This window comes from Lampetra fluviatilis, chromosome 10 (genome assembly GCF_964198595.1).
Source record: "Lampetra fluviatilis chromosome 10, kcLamFluv1.1, whole genome shotgun sequence".
NCBI lineage: Eukaryota > Metazoa > Chordata > Hyperoartia > Petromyzontiformes > Petromyzontidae > Lampetra > Lampetra fluviatilis.
The window spans coordinates 15,360,056-15,371,832 of NC_136284.1; positions in this window are offsets into that span (position 1 = coordinate 15,360,056).

Sequence of the window (11,777 nt, forward strand, 5' to 3'; positions counted from 1 at the left end):
CGCGAACAAAGATAGCGAGAGCCGCGCCGCCAACTCTCGCGAGAGCAGCGGCGGCGGCAGCAGCAGCGAGAGCGCCCCGCTCCCACGCAGCCCCCCCCCTCACAGCCTTTCACACACCCCCCTCCCCCCATCGCTACGCGTGACGTCACGAGCCCCACCCCATCCTCCAACACTCCCCTCCCTTCCCCCACGTGCTACGTCACGAGCCCCACCCCATCCTCCAACGCTCCCCTCCCTCCACACGTTACGTCACGGGCCACGCCCCTTTCGCACGCCACCTCCCCCAACGTCTCCCCCCTCCTCCCCCTCCTCCCCGCGCCCCGCCCCCCATCCCCCCCGCCCAGCACGTGCTGTCGGTGTCAAGGCGTTCGTTCTTGACGACGTTTCGGGCAATGGCCATTCGGTCTATAATGACGCAACCACTGCCCCCCCCCCCCACAACGTCGTTGACGAGTGTGTCGAGTCTTTGTTGAGTGTGCCACTGCACCACTCACCAACCCAGCAGCGGCACAGGTAAAGCTCTTTCAGTGCAGGATGCCCAGGCGTCTTCCGTGTGTTCACACGAGGGGCTTTTTTTTACGCACGGTGCGAAAGAAGTTCAACATACATATAGTACGTGGATTCCAACGGAGTACATTTGTATATTTTTTTCAATTTGGCAAATGTGTACCATGACGCTGGCACACACCACGATGGCGTGATCTTGCCATTGACATCACGGGATATTTAATGTCCACTGTGGTCCGTATTTGAATGGCAAATACCCACCGCAGTATTAACCAGGGCGGCGGCTGGAATCACACCACAGACTTCTGCAACGAGCGGCCCTGTCACCGCCCCAAGTCTCAAGGGATGGAAGGATGATTCGATTAATTGACAAATACCGTATCGACTTTTTCTGGCTCACAGCAAGTACTGGCATCGGTAATCCGGTGCGTAGCGCGCAGAATGTATCTCGATTCCTCGCCGAGGTGTAGTAACAATGCTGTCCCCTCGTTATAACCCTCAATAAATAAGCGTACAATACGTCGTCACATTGCTGTACCTCCACGTAAACAAATTGTATACGCGTCTAAAAACATTGGAGGAACCCAAATGTATGCATGTTGAACTTTTTTCGCATCGTACGTAGCCAACCGTGCTAGTCGGAGGTGTTGGAGAAATTGGAACCGCAGCTGACTTGATTCTCAAGGGCAGAGCCCAGAATTCGAGGGATGTCGCCTCTGCATACTGAGCACGGCAGGGGGTGACAGGCTGCTGCTGCTGCTGTGCTGTCAGTTACACGTTGACATTGCCGGGAGAGCCCAAGGATAATGAATGTGCGAAACACCAGGGTCGTTAGCATCAACATTTGGAGCTCATAGGTCGAATAATGTCGACCGATTCTCAGCGATGGATGCAAACCGCACGCCGTGCCGAGCCCGAGGTCCACACCGCAGCCGCATTTGAATTGCTGACTCGGCAATACCGGCCAAACATCTCACACCTCATTGCTCCTCGAAGGCACTGGCCACGCAACCAAAGCTACGAACCATATAGCACAACCATAGAGTCACACAGATATATTAAGAGATACGTAGAAACCCACAGGGACACACAGATACCCATATAGACACACACACACAAGCTGCAGTGCGACAGCGCAACCCAAACATTTGACCTTATATATTAAACTAACCGTAGTCTGGGCTCCTTCAACAGATGAGTAATAACAGCCAGACTACCCAACTCTCTCCTGAAGCCCTCTCGTCGTGGCCGGCAGACCCTGACATTTGCATGTAGCTCATGGACGCATCGTCGCTGCCATACCCCGCAGATGAATCACAGAATTTAGTAATAGGTTTTTACCCTTTCAACTGGTACTAAAACTGACACCTTTATACAAGGGATCATGTTTGCAATAACCACAACACAAGCAGCCAAAATGCAAACAAAAAGAAACAACTCTGATAATCATATGCACAAGGACATTGCATATCATTATCATTATCAGAGTTGTTTCTTTTTGTTTGCATTTTGACTGCTTGTGTTGTGGTTATTGCAATCATGATCCCTTGTATAAAGGTGTCAGTTTTTGTACCAGTTGAAAGGGTAAAAACCTATTACTATATTTTGCCGCTGGTAAAAGAGATCTCAGTGTGAATCACAGAATTGCCATCACCTCGGCCGCGGGGGCACCGTGCGCCCTCGCCGCCAGGGGGCGACCGCGTGCACATCTCAGAATCGGAAATGTTTATTCATTTATACTGCAGGAGGAATCCGATGAGCTATAAAGCTCTCTTTCACACATGTTCAGTAGAGGCGGGTCAGAAGGTTACAACAAACAATACACACACGCGATAAGAGTGAAAAGTATAGGAAAGGTAAACAAGACGCTTTAAACATATACAAATAAAACCAAGCTATTTGTATCTTACCAGGTAAGGGTCACTGCGCTATTAACTTCTTTTTCAGAAGCGACTTGGCCACAAATTATAGCTCAACAAAGTGGCTTATCAAGTGTAAATTTAGAGCAGCAAAATAATCGAAATAATTTCAAAGCACGTTTCTAAATGTGGTGGGAAATCCCGGAGGACCCGGAGAAAAAATCCACGCTACTACGGGGAGAGAAACACGCAAACTCCAAATATACAGCAGCAGGCCTCAGGGTCGGGGTCGAACTCTCGGGCTCCTGCGTACCAGACGTTCGCCTCTTAAAGAAAATACCATGAGTGGTAGTGGTAATGCTTGCGAAGAGATGAAGAGGGCAGTGGTGACAATGATTTGTAAATGCAGTGCACTGTCGGCAAAATAAAGGCAGCACAGTGGCTCGTAGCCAGAAGTTCCTGGGTTCGATCCCTGGCTCAGACGCCTTGGTGTGTGGAGTTTGTCCTTCCTCTGTTCTGCATGGGTTCCCTCTGGGTTCGATCAGGTTTCCTCCCGTAGCTAAATAAAAAAAACACATACAACGTAGCTATGTCAAATATCCCAACACTTAAACGAATACCTGCAAATTACTCAATTGCGATTAGAAACAGCAGCATCACTCCTGACTGTGAAAACTTGACAGGACCCTCCTGAAAAAATATAATTGAGACTCGGTGAGCCTTTCCTGGCTAAACAAATGCAATATTACTACGAATAATAACAATCATAGATACAATGCATGCATCGCTCTCCCGATGTGCGTTCACATCGTACCGGGTGTTGTTCAGCATAATGTCCGACGTTAAGACGATGAAGAGGGCAGTGATGACAATGACATGTAAATAACGCGTAGTTCCTTCCTATGATTTACTGTATGATTGGTTTTCATAACCAATTGTCATCAAATTGGTGTCATAGGAGAGCATGTCACTTGGCAGCCTCGCACCCGCACGAGGACTCGAATCGAACCGGCGACCAGTGGATTTCAAGACGTCACGGCGTGCGAACCATTAACACCACGAGAGCATTCTGACAATTGGCGCGAGAGTTGTTTTGACAGCGCTCACGGTGACCACTCACAGGCACAGAGGACAGCGCTGTCAACCCGCGCTCCTGGGCGGAGCTGTGAGCTGGCAGGATCGTTGGGACCGTGATGATCGTGGTCCGTGGAGAGAGAGAGAGATCTCACGGTCCCACGGGCCGCATGGTGGAGATTCGGGGGGAGTTCGGGTAATGGGAAGGCGATGTGAAGCATGTGTCTCACAATGCATCGTATGCGTCCGTTTAACACGTGGTAGTTGTAGGCTTTCGCAACAAATATCCATAATAAAGGTCTTCTTTGGGTTAGATCGCGTAAATATAAATGTGTCGTTAAACCCGCCACGACCCGATACAGCCAATTAGTAAAGTTTGTCACGTAACCAAAACGTGTCAATTAGTTACGACTTCAGGACACCGGTGTTTCTGAGAGTAAACCCACAACATTTACCATTCGAGTACGAACTGTCGCTGGTCATTACAGCGAAACGTGGTGGCGGGTTTAACGACGCATTTATATTTTCGCGATCGAACCCAAAAAAAACCTTATGCATCGCATGTATGTTGAACGTCTTACGTAGCCAATCGTGCTAATCTTACGTAGCCAATCGTGCTAATCTTACGTAGCCAATCGTGCTAATCTTACGTAGCCAATCGTGCTAATCGGATGTGCATCAAAGAGGGGCACGACAAGCCTTTTTAGGTTCACGATCATCAATGCATCAATACACGCGGACATATGCGCACACATACATGGTGGACAGACAAAGAGGCAATCGCCGGTTTTCTAAAAGGGCCACGTAAGCAATAAGTAGCTTTCAAATGTTAAACTAAATACACAAACACAGGACTCAAAATCATCGGTCAAATGTTTCCAAGCAGGACTCTAGTGCCGATCAGGCTTTCCTGTGTAAACATGGAGGTCATTGATAATCCTTGATGCACAGGATGTTGTGATTGCTCAGCATTATTTTATTTACAAAAAAAAACTCGACACGTTTGCCAATAAAAAATATAATTGGTGACGTTTCGGGCAACGTCCCTTCTTCATAGCGCAAAATGGAGGCCACCACTGCCAACGCAGCATCACCAAACATCGTGCATTATTTACCGTGCTGTGCACGGGGTAGAAGCATCTGCCAACCTGCCCTCTCGCGGTGGCCGCGACAGGCGACATGGCGCCCATCACCACGTGCGCGTGTGCACATCGTCACATTTGGGCAAACTGGTTGGTGACACGCTCATTTCTAGAACTGCGCGCAGCAACTTGCAGCAAACAAAGCAAACGTGACACAAGAATGCTCGTGACGCATTGTTCTCAGGAATGTTTTCTTGATTTATAATGTATTTTAATACTGCCGTTCGGAACTATCGATGCGTTGCGTGACTAATTGTTTCCCATACAAAAAAAGAATGCCCGCTAATGACCTTAAGTGCGTGATAGAATCGGTTAGATTGGAAATAAGCCGGTTCATGACAACGAGCAGAATGACTGCGAGTTTCACATCGTGGCCGAGCAGCTGAAATCGAGGCATATTTGCGACGTGAATACTAAAGGAATGGCTCCAATCCTGAGGGGCACACAAGCTGCTAAAAATAAGAATGAGGATATCACTTCTCGTGAGCCGAATTACTATTTTCTGTGCGTCTCGAGTGAACGAAAGGCCACGCCCTGCCCCTTCTCGTATGAGTGCTCTTTTAAAAAAAAACAAAATCGCAGAGAGAGCACATTTGCCAATCTATACATCTGAATATTCCGCCGGTGTCAGCCAAACGTGAGAAGACGCCAGGTTGTTATTTTAGTTCACACACACGCGAAAGGCGTAACACGAAATGCCCTGAACAGAAAAGGATGCCTATTGAAGGGACTCTCTATAGCGGCCTCTAGTGGCGGCCCTTCCGACAGCAGTGGCGAGAGCGAGCAATTGCGGGGCCGACTGAACCTTGCCATGTGTTTGTGTTTACCTTCTCTCTTATTGCACGGCCACTACACGAATCCCATTATACTGGTAGGAACCTCCTGGTTACACCAGCCCACAGGGGATTATTGTGTCCGTCGTGTAGGGAGGGGCTGGGTGGGGAGGGTGGGGAGGGTGGGAGGGGCTGGGTGGGGAGGGTGGGGCTGGGTGGGGGGTGGGAGGGGTGGGGCTGGGTGGGGAGGGGCTGGTCACCCCGTGGTGCCCTTATAAAACTCAACGTTTAACCTACTTACGCCGGCTTGTGCCCGCCCTCACAGTCGGGCATATTTGCGGAATACACCACGCCGCCGTTGACCCTGGCCATTGACCGAGCAACCCAACGTTCCAACCAGCTCCCTCCGCAGGAATGTGTTTACTGCAAATGGAAAGCGTCACCACGAAACCCACCGCACGCGCTTAGCGCGTTGCTGCTGCTGCTGCGTGCATCCTCGGGCTAAGGCCACGTCACTTGCGGCTCCGTTTTAATGCGAAATCGAAGCCGGTGCACGGATCCTGTGCGTAGTGCGACGTGAATGCGCACATCGCTCGTCGAGTCCATCAAAAGCACCAGATTGGCCTCAACGACAAAGGGATTCGTTACAAATGGTGCACGGGCTCAATGAGAAGTATAGCACATGTGAAACTATCCCGAACTTGAATACACATACAAGAAATGGCACTCGAAACGCAAACGGATATATGAGACGAGCAGAATCAGGCTCAATGGAAGATTGGCACAGTCTGATTCACAATCACTGAGTCCCAATAATCCTCAGAATTAAAGTATTACCAGTGTTATTCTGTCTGAGCTATGTCTGCTGTACCCTACACATCTCAACAGTGGCCGTGTCAAATGGCAGAGGACACGACACAGAACACCAAATGTGGAACCATCGATCAAGTAACGACTTGCCGGACTGCCTACGTCACAGGAGTGGTCAGCCCTGATGCCTCTTCCAGTGCAGTGTTGAGAGTGGCACGGGGATATGAATGTTCACATGAAAGTATTTCAGAAGCAGTTTCATGAAATCTCACTTCCGTAGTCCGTTCAGTAGCTCCCAAAGTTCTCCTGATTTGTGAGGAGGGTTTCCAAATCGCTACCTCGTCTCATGCCATCGTGCCGCGAGTACAAAACGAATGCAACTGTGGGGATTCATTTTGGTTTATTGAGGATTTGTGGAGCTCTAAATGGGCTTGTTAGACACCAGTCCTAACACGTTACCACAGATAATTATTTCAGGTTTACTCATGATAACATTCCTGCATTATTAGAACGCTTAACTCACATTTGAATATACACCGGTAAATGCGTTTGAGAACACACGCTCCATACCTCCTAAAATAGATACACTTTTAATCTCGTAGAAGCTTACATAACCAGTGACACCTTCATCACAGCATGCAAATAAAAAACGGGTAATTTTATATGCCTTCACTAAAGGCTGATATGCATCATCTACTACTAATAAAAAAACAAAGTTAAATAGAGGACAGCATACTTTCAGATGCACACTCAAAGTGTATTGAGTGTGCATGTACTCACAACGTGACTTTGAGTGGTAGAGGTGGTTATGTGTCACTGTGATTTTATCACCAATTAGGTCCTTGGCTGTGTCCTTTCACAACTCTGTCACTCGGCAAACAAGCATCATCCTGGATCTCCCCCAGCCAGCGGAGCACGGCATAACGTGAGGACGTGGCCGCAGAAGCGGACACCACAGAGCTAGTTCTAGTCATTCTTAATCTCGTCAATACAATCGGCCTCTCTTACCCAACCATAGTGGAGCTCTTTAATGGCCGTTATTGAGTGGTTTGTGCCCATCTATCATCTGCAAAATATACAGTGTATTCCCTCAAGGTGGTTGAACGTGTTTCACACAAAACACCAAATGTATCGCCATGCGATGTTGGAGTGGGACTGCGTAATGTCCAACAACATGGGTACAACCCAAAACACATCCGATAGCGATACATTCACAACCGCAAACACGCACACAGTAACAACATTTATATTAGCCGTTGCTGGACCATCACTGACTGTGCTGGACCATCAACGTACTATACTGAAGCGCCTGTTTAAAATATGCATACGTTTTAGTATTTATTTTTCTCCGAATAAAATTGTGCCTTTGATATCATGAGACAATAACAATTCCATTTGTAACTCTCACTGTGAGCAGTGACAATCGCGTGATGGTGTCAGTGAATTGCCTCCAGTATAGATGCTGTAATCGAACTACTCTCGAATCAACTCCACGAGGTCTCCGATGTGCACGAGGTGACAACCTTGTCCGTGTGTGCCCTGCGAAGAGTGATTGTGGCATGGCAATAGAATCAGTGTCCAGCACTCTTATGTTGAGGATCTGGTGAGAAACGTATTTGAACATGATGCTTTGTATGCAGTCGTTAGTCAGCGTGCTGGCGAGACCTCCCACTCGCTACAGGCGGCAAGCCGGTTTAATTGTTGGGTGCGTGCCCAGCCTTGCACTCGGAATCTCAGCGGTGCCGGCTTCAAGCTCTGAGCGACAGTCCTTGGTCAACTCGGAGATCCCATTTGGTTACAAGACCCTTGTCCGGATTCAAACCGAGGATTTCGGCAGCACTGACGAGGAGGCAGTCTACATTTACATTGCATCTCGGTCAACACTACATTCTATCTCTCCAAGTGGCTTTTTAGTTGCGGCAACTGAAAAATTACGTAAACTTCATGTTCTCGTTATGTCCTCCACAGTGCACTTGAGACATGGGGATTACGATATGACCAGTTGCTGTAGATCACTGCTCGACTTGTCACTGCTGGATGACATTGGGGGGCAGCGCCGGCGTGGTTGCGTGCCCGTGCTAGAATGAACACCGTGTACAGTAGCGCAGACAGATAGTTATTATTAAAATAGTCAATTAGCGGCGCTCACATTTGTTTTGGCCGATTGCTTGAGCTTTTTAATGACAGCACTTAATACGTAGAAATAATAATCCTCTCGGTGAAACGAACTGAAGAGTATAATTACACATTTTGGTGTGGTGCAGCTTATTAGTACTGAGCGGAGGTTTGTTTTCTCCAAGCTCAGCAGGTTACTGATAGAAACAATTATTAATATTGTGGTCTCACCGATTTACACTTTCCTACCCTTCACTTGTGTTTATAATTAGGCATTTCATGTAAACCTCAATGTTAATAATGATTATCTCATATACAAACATTGTTAATATATATCACGAATCAGGACAGGAGAGCATTGCCAGGAAATAGGTTGTAGGCAACGTGGAAAGTGGTAATAAATAGTCGAGCCATCGGGTATCAAATACCACAATGGTGCAGCCCATGGCTCAAGTGATGGCGGCAGCGAGGAAGTGGTCGTGTTCAGTTCGAGGTCACGGTGACCCTTACCATTCGCCCCACGGTCGTCCTCTAATGCTGCACTCACTCTCACCGGTCGTCTCGCGCAGTACAAGCTCCTCCACATCTCCAGGAGTGGCGCCAGACAAACCACGTTCACCATTAGGCAGATGGGGTGGGGGACCTCCGCAATCCAAACATCAACTCGAATCCACACCTTTAAAAACATCAACGACGCGAATTGACATGATAATTGCCAATTCATCTCTGTCGTCCCTCCCTTGTTTGTGTCTCTGTTATATCATCAAAACGTCTCACTCCATCTGCTCTCCTGTCGATATCTCGCCTGTCATCTCACTCGGAGTTTAGACATTTAAAGTGGAGGGGCAAAATTATTCCTGCCGAGGACCTCCAATTGGCTGGCACCATCACGGCCTGACCCTCACGCACATCCACCCACCCCTTCTCTCAATAACCACGTCCTCACAAACTCACTAAAACATCCTTCCCTTTTCACAAATCAGTTGCTATGAAGGCAATTCATACACATTTCAAAGGGCAATTCTCTAAGCACTCCCTGATAATATAATTTGATTTACTCAACTTTGGTTTTCCACGCCCTTAATTAAATTGGGTAATAGAGATTCACCTCCACATTGTACCCCGACTTCATCACTAATTGGCTTATTTAATGCGGCAGCGCCGACTCTGCCCACTGCACAAAAAACACCACCAAAGCACACGACGTCAGCTGCCTCAATAACTCTTCACGGTCACGTGATCTCGTGTGCCGACCCGGCCCACCGTGGTGACGCCAGCTGATGGAAGCAAAATACATGATCACAAACGATGGCGGAGTTGTGCTCAGAGTCCACTATGATCCACAGTGTTCCCTTCATCCAACCAACCCTGGCACCGTCACCCGGTTTAAAGGAGGCATACAACCACACAAGGGCGGGGTGGGGGAGGGGGCTTATCCTTCGGCAGGGGGGCCCTCAGCCAATGCCAAGGGGCAGCAATTTAAGCCTGGGTTGAGATGTTAACTATTGCTCTTAGGTTTTTCGGTAAAGTCACGTAGGTAAAAAATAAATACAGTAAATTTAGCTGTGACGGTCCCACATGATGACGGAGGCTTGTGTTGCCTCCGAAACGTCGTGATTTATTATTTTATTTCTATTATTATTTCTATTATTTTTTATTTTTTACCTACGTGACTTTACCGAAAAAACCTAAGAGTATGAATCCTTGCAGTCACAAAAGCTTCAAATCTAGAATGCAAACTATTGCATTAATGATGCGCACAACCAAGGTGGATCGAGCCATACCCAGCGAAGGATTGATCTGGACAACTCAATGCTCTGTGGTCTTGCCGGCTCACTTGGGGGGTTGCTTCAATCTCACAGCCCAGAAACGCATGCAAATTCCTGCACTGTTGAGGAAGTCCATGCCAGACTCAAAACCATTAATGATAACAGCCCCTTTGGCCACTGCACTACACACTTAGAGGATTCAGGCGAATTTGCACATGCAGGGTATGGGCCAACAAGCAGGCTCGTCTTAACACGGAGTTAAATAGTGCAACGATGTTTACGATGTGCGCAAGTACAATAGTCTGCGGCAATGTTAACAATCCATGCTGCGCTATTCCTCTTCTCTTGATCTTCTTATCCAGCCCCTTTACAGAGGCCGCTGCTTCCACACGCTTGTAGCGGCGGCAGCAGCGGCAGCAGCAGCAGCGGCAGCGGCAGACCTTCAATTGGCGACCACCGTCATCACCTCCTGCTGCTGTTCTTTCCGTGACTTTCCTCTCCGTCCATTGTTTTCTCCATTGTCCTCCACTCGTTTCCTTCCATGAGCCGTGCCCGTGCCATTCCTTTTGCTGTTTCAGTTTCATTTATTAGGTGTAGCCCTATGAGCCATGAGGCTCTTGACTCGGGTGCAACCGCAACAAACTAAACATGAAAAAAGAACATCTTAAAGTGACGACACGCAAAAGAAAAATCCAGGAAAAAACAGTAAAATCTTCCAGAAAAAAGCATCGTACTTCAACGCTGTGTGCAAAAATCCAAATGGGATGCAAGTCGAACAATAACAACCATAAGACAATTTAGATAAAGTTATCAGGCTAACTCCGTACTTCAACAAACATCGCTTAACCATACGTTTTCGAAATCACCAAAATAAAGCTATAAAACAATGTAACAGTGATCATAGGAACTGTGATTCAAATTTATCAATAAACGATATCCATACCATGGTCGACCAAACTTTGCAGCCAGAGCTGGCAGTTTGGTGGCATTCTTCCGACATGACCAATAGCATAGCAGTCTGTTTCACAATTCTTTATCGTTCATTCCATCTTAAAGTTATTTTTGTGTGTATTTATTATTCTATCGAACCTTGCCACTCCGAGTGCATTTGTAAACATGTCATTTGTATAACTAGCAGCATGTTTCACTCTTGTCTTCCTAACGATTTTGATCCATAAAGTGCTTCTGTTAGTACCAAGATGAGGTACAGTCAAATTTTATTTTGTATGTTTCCTTTCACGTCTTATTCAGATGTCCCAGTTTATCCAGTTAAAGTCACGTGCAAACTAAAATATGTATGGCTTCCTATGCACAACTTTGAAATTAGCTCGAAGATGTGTATTGTGTTTGAAATCAAATCATCAACATTGTCAGGGATAATTAATTTATTTGCAGAAAAATATCAGTAAATGTTATTATTGCAAATGTGTATTAGGATTATGTAAGGGGATGCTGATGATGAAAATAAGATCCTTAATTATATTTACCTTGTGAGCGTGCACATTCGTATGTATCCATAATGCCTCATACTCTTTATTTAACTGAATAAAAGTAATTATTTACATCCCTCGGTTATCTCACTGCTGGATGAAAGCCTTCCTGCACCGAGTTCTTCACGGGTTGAGTACGGCAAGGTAATGGGGTGCCCAGGAGCGGCTGAAGCTGTCGTGGCCACTTACCACTGTGCTAACCACTGTGCCACCGCTCCCTCATGAGCTCAGCCTGAAT